The sequence below is a fragment of the Bubalus kerabau genome, chromosome 22, assembly GCF_029407905.1.
Source record: "Bubalus kerabau isolate K-KA32 ecotype Philippines breed swamp buffalo chromosome 22, PCC_UOA_SB_1v2, whole genome shotgun sequence".
Taxonomy (NCBI): domain Eukaryota; kingdom Metazoa; phylum Chordata; class Mammalia; order Artiodactyla; family Bovidae; genus Bubalus; species Bubalus kerabau.
The window spans coordinates 49557694-49571770 of record NC_073645.1 but is presented as its reverse complement, the minus strand read 5'-3'; the positions used below and the strand labels follow the sequence as shown (position 1 = coordinate 49571770).

At 48.7% G+C, this 14077-nt stretch overlaps 1 protein-coding gene across 2 annotated transcripts in view; it reads right to left on the bottom strand.

The window, feature by feature from the left end:
• PTPRE (protein tyrosine phosphatase receptor type E) overlaps positions 1 to 2120 on the bottom strand; it is a 178976-nt gene extending 176856 nt beyond the window's left edge. For both annotated transcript variants that reach the window (XM_055559921.1, XM_055559923.1), the window contains exon 1: positions 1934 to 2120. The gene's annotated coding sequence lies outside the window, so the exon portion shown is untranslated. The remainder of the gene's footprint in view (positions 1 to 1933) is intronic.
• Between the last annotated feature and the right edge of the window lie 11957 nt (positions 2121 to 14077).

Sequence of the window (14077 nt, the reverse complement as noted above, 5' to 3'; positions counted from 1 at the left end):
CAACCGCGGCCAACTCCTCACACATCTGCCTTCAACACGCCCCCTCTGATGGACCCTGGGCCCCCACCCCATGTACACTGCAGCCCCTCTCCGGGTGGACGATTTGCACAAACACACACACACACACACACACACACACACACCGGATGGACAGGAGGGGTAAAGCATGAGGCCACGGAGCTCCGGAAGGCATCCACTGGCTTCCTTGGGGCACCGGCCGGGTCATCTCGGGGCTGGGGGAGGTCCCTCCATAAAGCTGAGAAGTGGCCCCCGCGCAGGGCTGTGGACCTGCCAGCAGCTTCACACCCTCTGCGCCTCCACCAGAGGCCTCCCAGTGACAGTCATGGGACCTCCTCATTCAGTGCCCACCACCCACGTGGCTGGGGGCGCTGAGCGGCTACAGTTTTACATCTAAAACCATCTGGATTCAGCCAACAACCCGGCCTTCTACAGGAACAAATCTAGATCTTAGCTCTTGCTGACATGTGGGAAGTTTCCGGGTGGGCTGGGGGGACGTGGTTGGTTCACAAGCATTGCTGACACCAGTGAACAAAGGCCAGAGGTCACGGTCAGAGGCAGCGCCACATCTGGGAAGGGCCTGTCCCATGTCACCACCTGGCCTGTTCCTCCCAGAAGCCTTCGAGCCTATCCTCAGAAAGCCTGGACTCCCAATGCTCTTTGCACACAGAGGGCTGCCCCAGGCCACGAAGGCTGAGTGACTGCAGCAGTCAGGACACCCACACCCTCCCCTTTGCACCCTCCTTCGGCTGAGAGCTCTTGTTCCACAAAGGCTCAGCCCTCCCTTCACCCCCCCATCCTACCCCACCCACAGTTGAAATAGGCATAGGTCTTTATTTTGCAGAATCAGGATTTCACTGACCTTTGAGGCACAAAGACCTCCAGGCACCCCAGGTCAAGGGACACCCAGGGTCAGGAGCTGGCTGGACAGGGGCATAGGGAACTTCTGAAACACCTGACCAGCCTTTGCTGGTTGTCATCCCGCCCCACCACCTTTCGCTCTAGAGCACAATTGAGCCACAATCCTGCCACAATCCTCTTTCCTGGAGTTTCCCGGGTGGGAACTCTGGTAGAGTGGTCCTCATCTGAGATGATGGCATAATTCTGCAAGTATAATTGTTTCACCTTTCTAGAAAGGCTTGCCGAGCCAGGAAGGAATTTAGGTCAAGTTCAGTGTGATCACTCCGGGTTTGGCTCTGCTTCTCCATCCGAGGGGCTGTCCAGCCCTTCCCAGATGGTCCCGGGGAGCTGGCAGGCTTGGCTTTGTGCTGCGCTCCGGCCCAGGCGCTCTGACAGGTCACCCCGCGGACACCGTGGGCCAGCCTGGGCCAGAGGGGAGTGCCCACTTGCCCCAGAGCTCCCTGCCGCATCTCTGAAGCCCCACAGCGGCACCCCACTCCCCTGCCCTCCCTGGGAAGGCCAGGGGCGCCCTGACAGCAACCCACGCCGCTCACGGAGTTGCTGCAACTCGGAGTCACTTTCTCCGAAGGCTCGGGTCTGACCCCTGGGTGCTGCAGCCCCCAACACACGCGCCGGCACCCCCTCTGGGTCTCGCCTGCCTTCACACACATCGCCCTGTCGCCATCGCCACCCGCAGGCACACTCATTCTGCTGGTCCGTTTACCCAGAGGGAGCCCGAGAGAGCTGCCTACCTGGTCGCCAAGTTGGGCTGGGGGGTACCCCCCCCGGGGGGCCCGATGGCCAGGGTCGCGCGCTCCCCCAGACGCCGGCACCGGGCGCGCTCCCGGGCCGGCAGAGACCCGGTCGGGGACCCGGCACCCGGGCGCGGCCCCTCCTTCCCGCGGCGTCGGCCGAGGCGGTGTGTCCCCGCCCTGCTCGGACCGCCCCGGGCGCACGGCCACCCGCAGGGGTTCGTGGGGGCCCCCGGTCCGCGCACCCTCGCGCGCGCACTCACCTCCCGGGAGCCGGGGCGCTCGCGCCGATCCCGCCGCCGCCGCCGCGGCGACTCCGCATCTCCCGGGGCGCCCGCCCGCCGCCCTCCGGGGCGCCCCGCCGTCCCCGCCGTCCCTGCCGGGAGCTCAGGAGGCTCGTGGGGACGCGCGGAGGCCGCGGGGTCCGGGCGCCGCCTGCGCCGCCGCCGCCGAGCAGGAAATTTGTGGGGCCGGGTTCCCGCCGCCGCCGCCTCCTCCGCGCTGCTGGCTCGGGCTCCGCGGCGGGGGCGGGGGCCGGCGCAGCGAGGAGCGGAGGCGACGCCTGGTGCCCGGCGCGGGGAGCGCACCCGGCCCGCCCCGCAGGGACCGACCGGCCGCCCCGGACCTTGACCCACGCGGCCGCCCCACGCGCGGGGACCCTGGCCGCGCGGCCCCACTGCCCGGACCCGGGCGAACTGTCGGTATCAGGGTGTGACCCTCTTGCAAGCGGGAAAGTCCCTTCCTTCTCAGCCTTGGTCCTGGACACCAGGGACTGGAGTGGCTGGACACCCGCTCTGGGTCATGCCCTTGGTTCAGGAGGGCAGAGGGCAGGCGCCCAGAACCTAGGAGAGCCCAGAAATCTCTTGAGCTGCTGTTTCCCTCCCTGCAAAGAGTGAGTAAGGGTAGCGCTGGGTGGATGTTATACAGGCTCAATTTGCCTGCAATGCAGGAGACATGGGTTCGATCCCTGGATGGGGACAATCTCCTTAGGGGGGCATGAAAGCCCACTCCAGTATTCTTGGCTGGACAAGAATGGACAGAGGAGCCTGGCAGGCTACCGTCCATGGGGTTGCACAGAGTTGAACAGGACTTAGCAGGCAGGCATGCACTTGTCATTAAGGCTGTCATTAAGGCAGTAACCTGCAGGCACAGGAAGAGAAGGGACTAAGAGGAAGGGTCTGAACCAGGTGTTCTCAGGGACCGCTTTCCAGAAGACTTCCTGAAAGTTCCTTGGAGAAGTTTCAGAGTGAAGGAAATCCCACGGGGAAGGGCAGAAAGGACACCTGTTGTATCAGCTTGGTTCTGAGCCTTGGTGCTGTGCCCTGCAGGTTAGTCCCAGGCTCCCGCCCTCACGTGGGAGATGCATCCTCCTTGCAGGGACCTCACTCTGGAGGGCCTGTGAATGATGGGACCAATGGTGAGAAGGTGACACTTAGGGTATGGCACCCTGCCTGCATCAGTGTCTGATGCAGGACCCCTGGCACCTGTTCTGGACAGAGCTGTGGACTCCAAAGGCTGGGGAGGGTGGCCACCTATTGGCTGGGACCATTTGCAATGCTATATATCCCTTCCACATGGCGTAAAGAGAGGTGAAAGAGTGCAAAATTTGAACTCGGCGCTTTGCCCATGCTGTCCCTGGGAATCTTGTCTAGTGCCAGGTCTTTAAATACCATCTGCATGAAGGGAGCTCCAAAACAGCACAGCCTGTGTGGCCCTCTCCTCCATGCTCTGGCCTCCTGGCTGTCTGCCAGGCAGACCCAGCCCTTGCTCTGACTCTGTTTCTCCGCAGGCTTCCTGTCTCCACCTTACATCCTGCCTCTAAAGCAGCCCTACGTCCAGGTCCTGTCTTGCTCCTTGGTGCCTCTTGACTGTGTCCCCTCCTCTCCGCTCCACCACCTTCATTTGATGACTGCAGGGTCCCCCAACTCCAGACTCATTCTTTTTTTAGGCAGTCCATTCTAAGCACACCATCCAGGGAGACCCCCTACAAATGAAACCAGGTCCTGCCAGTTTTCTGCTTAAAAGCTTCCATTTGGAATAAAAGCCATATTGCTGGGAGGCTCTGCCTGACGTCTCAGCAGCTCCCGGGCCCTGGGTTCCAGCCCTCCAGAACCCTCTCTCAGGGTCAGAGTCCAGCTCTTCCCCATCTGGGACTCCCCGCCTTGGTATTTGTCCTGCACTTTCCTCCTGACCGCCTCTGGGAAATGACCCTGCACTGCTCCCTTCTGCTCTGCATATGAATACACATGCAAGGTGTATCCCCTTGTTGGGAATACACTGATTCCCTTGTTGGGCATCAGTCTTTCCTCCCTCCCCCTCCTCGGGGCTGTGAGCTCTGAGATAGTCTGCGCGGTGCCTGTCTCCATCACCTCTCCATCTCCAGCTCCTGACATAACACCATAGCTGGGAGGAGCCCAATAAAAGCCTGTGGACTGACAGATCAGAGGCAGAAGGGCCCCAGCTGCAGCGCCAGGCAGCCCAGTCACCCTGGAGCCCAGCAGGGCAGTTGGCTGCCTCCAGAGCATGCCCTGGGGGGAACAGCCCAGGTCAGGCGGGGCCAGGTAGGCCGGTGACTCCGCCCAGCAGTCAATTCCCAGCCTCGGTGGCCTCCGGAGCCAGACTTCCGCAAAGGAGGCGATCGTTTCAAACCCTGATGAGCACAGTTTTGCTTGTTAACACTGCAGGGCTGCAGAGGCGGAGACTGTGATGCAAGACGAGAGGACAAGTTGCCTTTGTCAGACATCTGCTGCTGGAAAGTCCATAGCCGGGGGAACACGGCGCAGGGCAGATGGCCCCGCTCTCCCGGTAATGTCCTCTCTGCAGGACCCCAGGGATGCTTCCTGAAATTAAGCAATCTCCCTCAACCTCTGAAGTCTAAAGACATTCATTGCTGTAACACAAGAGCATGTTGTCAGAGGCATGGATCCAGGGTCACGTTGATTTCCCTTTGGAAGCCCTTTGACCCTCCATATCCATCTTCCTTCCGCCCCTCCTGACATCAGAGTCAGCTCCCTTATTCCCGAGGCTCTGAGGGCCACCCCCAGCCTCTTGCCATCCTGAACACCTATGCACTCTCATCTTTATGACCCCAGAACACGGCCCTTCTTACCAACCCAGCTTCCTCTTTAACCCCCAATGCACTTCCTGTTTTAACTGTCTTCCGCCCCACACAGGCTCTCCTCCTGCCTGTCTCCCCGCCTCCTCCTCTTCCCCAAGCCCTGCAGCCCCTTTCCTTTAAAACACAGCTGGAGGCAGTCTTCCTGTGACTGGTGAGGCAAATTGTGGTTGTGTGTCTCCCATTTTACTGGAGGACGGGGCCTCTGGATTTCTCTGCAGCAACCCAGATAATGCTCATCACACTTTAAGGGCTCAACAGATGGCAATTAACGTTAAGATGTTGAGGCCAGAAATGGTCTCTAGAAGAAGCAAAAAAGGGTAAACTTGGGTCTGTAGAGAGAAATGAGCTTGCGTTTAAACATCGACCAGAAACATGAACATAAAATCACTCAGTGTTCAGAGATAAAAGCAGAAGGCCTTGGTGACTCTTGACTGCAGAGCAGGGGCAGGAAGGAGGGCTGGTATCAGGACAGAAGCAGTTCAGGTTGGCTACTCCAGTCTCTAGAATGTGCCAGAATGAGTAACTCTAGGGGACCCAGAATCTTCCATTTTCACATCGCCCATCTATCCTTACTCCTCTTCTTTTCCCAAATTATGCCCAGGGCTTAATTTGGGCATAGTGGGCATAGTGGGCAGCCTAGTGGGCAGCCTAGGAAGATTGGCCTTCTTTCCTTTATTTTAAAATTGTATTGCATTGTTTTGTAATTATCTGTATGGATCCCTTCCCCCAAGGCTGAGTCTAAGTCATTTTTGCATCTTTAACGCCTATCAATCACCAAAAGTGGTCAGAGTGTCAGAGTGAATGCTTTTTGAATGAATGAACTGATACTGGTGACCCAGATGGTGAAGGATCTGCCTGCAGTAGGAGACTCGTTCGATTCCTGGGTCAGGAAGAGCCTCTGGAGAAGGAAATGGCAACCCATTCCAGTATTCTTGCCTGGGAAACCCCATGAACAGAGGAGCCTGGCGGGCTGCAGTCCATAGGGTCGCAGAAAAGTCGGACATAGCTTAGCAACAAATACACACAGATATATGGCAATTCAAATTTTATGTTACGTGCTGTTCAGAACTGAGGTTAGTTTAGTAAAGTTAAGTGGTTGTGTTATTTAAATAGCAATTGAAAGTGAAAGTGAAGTTGGTCCGACTCTTTGCGACCCCATGGATTGCAGCATGCCAGGCTCCTCCATCCTTGGAATTTTCCAGGCAAGAGTACTGGAATGGGTTGCCATTTCCTTCTCCAGGGGATCTTCCTGACCCAGGGATGGAACCTTGGTCTCCCGAATTGCAGGCAGACGCTTTACTGTCTGAGCCACCAGGGAAGCCCTTATATAGCAGTTAACTTTATACTTAAAAAAATCAGGAACACATATGCATGGCTCAAAATGAAAAAGGTTCAACAAGTATAACAATGAAGAATCTAAGTCTCCTTGCTTCCTTATTCCCCAGACAACCAGTTTGCCTTTTTTGAGACAAACTTAGTTACCAGTTCCTCATCTGTCCTTCCAGGGTAAACATATATGCATATGGATTTTCTGTTACCTAAGTTGCATGATATGGGTATTTTTCCACACTGGTACTTCTAGACTTGCTTTGTTCATTTAGCCACTGGAGGCAAGATGCGGTGCCACACAATGTGTTTAACTCTGCTTCTGTTGTAGACGACACAGGTTATTCCCAGTCATTTTCTAATGCAGTGTGGAGTATATGTGTTCATATGTCATTTCAGGTATATGAGAGTAGGTATGAATATAGAATTATTGGCCACCATATAGTTTTTTTTATCGGAGTATACTTGATTTACAATGTTATGTTGATTTCTGCTGAACAACCAAGTGACTCAGCTCCATGTAGACATAGACCCCCTCCCTCTTGAACCTCCCTCCCACTTCCCCACCCCACCCATCTAGGTTACCACAGAGCGCTATGCAGAGGTTATCTCTCTTGTGCACTATACAGGTTATTTTTTAAAAACAGATGATCAGTATGTCTCTCTCTCTCTCTGTGATTCTTTGGAGGTAAGTTTTCACAAATGGGAGTATGAGAGCAGTGGCCAGTCCACCTGTAATGACAAATTGCTTAATTACTTCTTATATGATTAAAAAAGTTGGAATCAATCCCTTAAGTAAATGGACATCTAGAAATTGGAGTAAATTCCACCAGAAGGCCAAACAATGAAACAATTCAATGCCTTCCATGACCCGCTTCAAGTGATGCATGGAACTCCCACCTAGACCTCATTCAAAAAGTCATAGAGCTTTATGCTTTGGAAAAGTGTATTTCCCCCTCAACTTCTTTGAGAAACTTGAAGACCTTCAACAGATTTCTAGCAGAAAGAAATGAGTTAATTTTTTTCATCATGAAGTTAATATCTGTAATCCACAGAAAGTTTTCACTTGTGGAATGATTTAGTATTCACCTAGTTTTTGCCTTACTTTTGGTTTGCTTCAGGAGCCAAGGAAAATGTTGGTAATGTAATATAATACAGAATTGAGATACCAAGTAAAGTTTCTCAAAAAACAGGAGATAGAGAAGCTATTAAAGCAGGATAGAAATTTGGTTTTTAAATATTTAGTTGTATGAAACATCGCAATGTTAAGAAAGACTTGTATGTATTAAAAAAAATGACTCTTTGAAAAACAAATGCTACATGATATCACTTACTTGTGGAATCTAAAATAGGACACAAATGAGCTTATCTAAGAAATAGAAACAAAGAGACATGCAGATTAGACCTGTGGTTGCCAAGGGAGAGTAGGGAGAAGGGTGAAGTGGGAGTTTGGGGTTAGCAGATGCCAATTATTACATATATATATATATATATATATAGAGAGAGAGAGAGAGAGAGAGAGAGAGAGAGAGAGAGAGACTGGATAAACAAGGTCCTACTGCAAGATGGGTGGGTCATGGTGGAGAGGTCTGACAGAATGTGGTCCATTGGAGAAAGGAATGGCAAACCACTTCAGTATTCTTGCCTCGAGAACCCCATGAACAGTGTGAAAGGCAAAAAGATAGGACACTGAAAGATGAACTCTGCAGGTCAGTAGGTGCCCAATATGCTACTGGAGATCAGTGGAGAAATAACACCAGAAAGAATGAAGAGACGGAGCCAAAGCAAAAACAACATCCAGTTGTGGATGTGACTGGTGATAGAGGCAAGGTCCAATGCTGTAAAGAGCAATATTGCAAAGGAACCTGGGATGTTAGGTCCATGAATCAAGGCAAATTAGAAGTGGTCAAACAGGAGATGGCAAGAGTGAATGTCAACATTCTAGGAATCAGCGAACTCAGATGGACTGGAATGGGTGAATTTAACTCAGATGACCATTATATCTACTCCTGTGGGCAGGAATCCCTTAGAAGAAATAGAGTAGCCATCATAGTTAACAAAAGAGTCCTAAATGCAGTACTTGGATACAATCGCAAAAACGACAGAATGATCTCTGTTCATTTCCAAGGCAAACCATTCAATATCATGGTAATCCAAGTCTATGCCCCAACCAGTAACGCTGAAAAAGCTGAAGTTGAACGGTTCTATGAAGACATGCAAGACCTGCTAGAACTAACACCCAAAAAAGATGTCCTTTTCATTATAGAGGACTGGAATGCAAAAGTAGGAAGTCAAGAAACACCTGGAGTAACAGGCAAATTTGGCCTTGGAATATGGAATGAAGCAGGGCAAAGGCTAATAGAGTTTTGCCAAGAGAACACACTGGTCATAGCAAATACCTGCTTCCAACAACACAGGCAAAGGCTCTACACATGGACATCACCAGATGGTCAACACCGAAATCAGACTGATTATATCCTTTGCAGCCAAAGATGGAGAAGCTCTATACAGTCAGCAAAGATAAGACTGGGAGCTGACTCTGGCTCAGATCATGAACTCCTTATTGCCAAATTAAGACTGAAATTGAAGAAAGTGGGGAAAACCACGAGACCATTCAGGTATGACCTAAATCAAATCCCTTATGACTATACAGTGGAAGTGAGAAATAGGTTTAAGGGACTAGATCTGATAGAGTGTGTGATGAACTATGGATGGAGGTTCATGACATTGTACAGGAGACAGGAAGCAAGACCATCCCCAAGGGAAAAAAAAATGCAAAAAAGCAAAATGGAGGCCTTACAAATAACTGTGAAAAGAAGAGAAGTGAAAAGCAAAGGACAAAAGGAAAGATATACCCATTTGAATGCAGAATTCCAAAGAATAGCAAGGAGAGATAAGAAAGCCTTCCTCAGCGATCAATGCAAAGAAATAGAGGAAAACAATAGAATGGGAAAGACTAGAGATTTCTTCAAGAACATTAGAGATACCAAGGGACCTTTTCATGCAAAGATGGGCTCAATAAAGGACAGAAATGGTAGGGACCTAACAGAAGCAGAAGATATTAAGAAGAGGTGGCAAGAATACACAGAAGAACTGTACAAAAAAGATCTTCATGACCCAGATAATCATGAAGGTGTGATCACTCCTATTCATCTAGAGCTGGACAGCCTGGAATGTGAAGTCAGGTGGGCCTTAGGAAGCATCACTACGAACAAAACTAGTGGAGGTGATGGAATTCCAGTTGAGCTATTTCAAATTCTAAAAGATGATGCTGTGAAAGTGCTGCACTCAATATGTCAGCAAATTTGGAAAACTCAGCAGTGGCCACAGGACTGGAAAAAGTCAGTTTTCATTTCAATCCCAAAGAAAGGTAATGCCAAAGAATGCTTAAACTATCTCACAATTGCACTCATCTCACACGCTAATAAAGTAATGCTCAAAATTCTCCAAGCCAGGCTTCAGCAATATGTGAACCATGAAATTCCAGATGTTCAAGCTGGTTTTAGGAAAGGCAGAGGAACCAGAGATCAAATTGCCAACATCCACTGGATCATGGAAAAAGCAAGAGAGTTCCAGAAAAACATCTATTTCTGCTTTATTGACTATGCCAAAGCCTTTGACTGTGTGGATCACAATAAACTATGGAAAATTCTTCAAGAGATGGGAAAACCAGACCACCTGACCTGCCTCTTGAGAAACCTGTATGCAGGTCAAGAAGCAACAGTTAGAACTGGACAAGGAACAACAGACTGGTTCCAAATAGGAAAAGGAGTACATCAAGGCTGTATGTTGTCACCCTGCTTATTTAACTTATATGCAGAGTACATCATGAGAAATCCTGGGCTGGAGGAAGCACAAGCTGGAATCAAGATTGCCAGGAGAAATCTCAATAACCTCAGATATGCAGATGACACCACCCTTATGGCAGAAAGTGAAGAAGAACTAAAGAGCCTCTTGATGAAAGTGAAAGTGGAGAGTGAAAAAATTGGCTTAAAACTCAACATTCAGAAAACTAAGATCATGGCATCTAGTTCCATCACTTCATGGCAAATAGATGGGGAAACAGTGGCTGACTTTATTTTTGGGGGCTCCAAAATCACTGCAGATGGAATTTGCAGCCATGAAATTAAAAGACGCTTGTTCCTTGGAAGGAAAGTTATGACAAACCTAGACAGCATATTAAAAAGCAGAGACATTACTTTGCCAACAAAGTATGGTTTTTCCAGTAGTCATGTATGGATGTGAGAGTTGGACTATAAAGAAAGCTGAGCACCGAAGAATTGATGCTTTTGAACTGTGGTGTTGGAGAAGATTCTTGAGAGTTGCTTGGACTGCAAGGAGATCCAACCAGTCCATTCTGAAGGAGATCAGTCCTGGGTATTCATTGGAAGGACTGATGTTGAAGCTGAAACTCCAATACTTTGGCCACCTGATGCAAACAGCTGACTCATTTGAAAAGACTCTGATGCTGGGAAAGATTGAGGGCGGGAGGAGAAAGGGATGAGAGAGGATGAGATGGCTGGATGGCATCACCGACTCAATGGACATGGGTTTGGGTGGACTCCAGGAGTTGGTGATGGACAGGGAGGCCTGGCATGCTGCAGTCCATGGAGTCACAAAGAGCCAGACACAACTGAGTGACTGAACTGAACTGAACTGAAACTCACAATGAACCTAAAGCAATTCCAGTAACAAGACCCCCCTCCCTCCAACTCTAGGCTGTAGGTATGCAACAGCATTAGAGCTAATAAAATGCAAAGAGACTTCTGGGGCAGAGGCATTTATTTTACTTATGTTTTTGCAATAGTTTAAAGCTGAGAGGATGAAAGTTCTGGACAGGGATGAAAGTTCATGAACTCAGGAGCACAGCATAAATAAACGTAGCCAGGAAAGAGAACAAGACAGGTGCCCCGTCTTTGGCCCTGCAGAAGATTTGCATGGGCTTCCATTACCTGAGATGTGTGTGAGCTTACGTCAACTTGATTTAAGTATTTTGTCAAAGCTCTGTACATTCTTTCTTCCTGGATGCATTTGGAGAGAAAAAATGCAAGAAAGTCATCCAGCCAAAAGCTGAAGCTTGGGGAAGATGAGACAAAGTGACCCCAGATAAGGTAAGAAAAATTTCAAGGGAATCATTTGCAACATACTAGACCACAGCAATGGTTGGACAGAACTGCCCAGGTTAAAAATAAGCAAGATTAAAAAAAAAAAAAGTGCCAAGGCAACTATGCAGATATACAGCAAAAGGAAATAAAGACAGAATAAACTACCTTCAGCTGGGAAATCACACAATTCACTGAATTGTTTTTTCTGCATGTATTATGTGGCTTCCCTGGTGGCTCAGATGGTAAAGAATTCTTTTTGTAGCTCAAACAGTAAGGAATCTGCCTGCAATGCAGGAGACCCAGTTTCGATCCCTGGGTCTGGAAGATCCCCTGGAGGAGGGCGTGGCTACCCACTCCAGTATTCTTGCCTGGAGAATCCCATGGACAGGGGAGCCTGGTGGGCTATAGTCCATGGGGTCACAAAGAGCTGGACACGACTGACTGACTAACACTACTACTACTACGCTATGTAAGGACTTATAATAAGAGTTTATTAAAGTAAGAAATGAATGATGAGATGGCAAAGGAAGAAAACCCAAATGAAAGGAAAGCTTCAGAGCAAGGGAGAGAAACTGAAACTCCAAACCGCACCATTTTGGATTAAATACATAAGCTAGAATAAGACTTGACTGAAAGATGAGCTAGCCTCACAGAAGAAAGGAACAGTGAGGCAGGGAAGAAGACAAAGAGACCAAAGCTATCAGGAGAGACGGTGGATGTGGAGGTCAATGATAACCCAACGTGTGAGTGACCGGTGTGCCTCAAGGTAGGATTTCAATGAATACAGAAATAGGATACAAAAAAAAAAAACAAACCCAACTGTATCTGCAATGAACCGAATGAGATCTGGAAAAGACAATCCCAGAATAAGAAGCAAAAAGAGATACAGAGCAATCTATACAAAATACATTCAGGTCAAGCAACTGCATTTCATGAATAAAGACTTTTGCAACTATGCTATGAGAATAAGAAAGTCATAATCAGAGAGAAGAAACAGATCTGACACCAGACTCCTGCGTGGCAGCATTCAATGTTAAAAGACAATAGCGTAATACGTGCAAAATTTTGAGGGGAAGAACGTGGGACAACCATGCTGATTCAAGAATAAACGCTGACTGCCTCTTCTGGCCCTAATGGAAGAATAGGGAGCAGATTGGCCCTCGGCAATAAAGCAGAAAATTACACATAAAAGGATGATTTCTAGACACTGGACATCTGGCCACATACGGGCTTTCATTCCTGAGAGAAAAGAAAGGAATGAGGTGCAACTGACCCCTGCATCAGAAAGTTTCCAAGGAGGAATCCACAGGGCATGGTAGAGAACCAATAGTCATCTCGAGATGAAGAGACAGAAATCAGAGTTTGGGGAAGCAAAAATGGCTAAAATTGGTGTAAGACCCTGGAGAGAGAAAGAAGCAAAAGCAAGCTCTCAAGATCTGCAGAGGGCATCCCTCGAATCTTTGAGGGTTGGTCCATACAGGTGGGAGGAACATATCTGAGGTCACAGATAAGAGCCTCTGGAAAGCAGGGTGACCAACAGTGCTTGGAGTTGACACAGAGCTGGGAAGATAGACTTTGTAATGGAGAATCCAGAAAGAGACCCACACAAATGTGGTCATCTGATTTCTAACAGGGACGCCAAGACGATCCACCAGGGAAAGGATACATTTTTCAAGAAATCAAGCTTAAACAATTGTAGAGTCACATGTATAAGAATGAACCTCAGCCCTTACTTCATACTATTTTGAAAAAAACTCAAAATAAGAAAATAATCTTAAGTGTAAGAACTAAATTCATGAATATTCTAGAACAAACCAGGGGGAAAATACCTTTGTGATCTTGGGTTAGGCAAAGCCCACACTGCAGGCAGATTCTTCACCAGCTGAGCCACAAGGGAAGCACAAGCATTTAAAGCACAATCCATACAATGAAAGCAATCGGCACTTAGTGTGTGTGTGTGTACATGTGCTCAGTCACCCGGTCGTTTTCAACTTTTTGCAACCCCATGGTCTGTAGCCCACCTGGCTCCTCTGTCCTACTGGTACTTAGACTTCACCCAAATTATAAAATGTTTCTCTTTGAAAGATACTGTAAAGAAAATAAAGATGCAAGCCAGAGATTGGGAGAAAATGTTTGCAAAACATAAACCTAATAAAGGGCTTATACGCAAAATACACGTATGCTGCTGCTGCTAAGTCGCTTCAGTTGTGTCTGACTCTGTGCGACCCCAGAGACGGCCGCCCACCAGGCTCCCCCATCCCTGGGATTCTCCAGGCAAGAACACTGGAGTGGGTTGCTATTTCCTTCTCCAATGCATGAAAGTGGAAAGTGAAAGTGAAGTTGCTCAGTTGTGTCCGACTCCTAGCGACCTCATGGACTACAGCCTACCAGGCTCCTCCGTCCATGGGATTTTCCAGGCAAGAGTACTGGAGTGGGGTGCCATTACCTTGTCCAAAATACACATATAAAAAGCTCTTAAAACTGAACAAAAAGGACTCAAACCAATTTAAGAAAAGAGCAAAAGATTCAAATAGATACTTCTCCAAACAAAGGATATAGGTAAAAAATAAGCTCATAAAAAGATGTCCAACACCATTAATATTTGTGAAACCATCAAAACCATAGTGAGATACCATGAAGCACTTGTTACAATCCCATTTTTAAAAAAACACTGGTAATAGCAAATGTTGGTGAGGACATGAAGCAACTGGAAATACCACCCATTGCTAGTGGGAATGCATATGGGTACAGACACTTAGGAAAACGCTTCGTTAGTTTCTTTAGCAGTTAAGTACGTTTACTGGATGTCTGGGTCGGGAAGATCCTCTGGAGAAGGCAATGGCACCCCACTCCAGTAC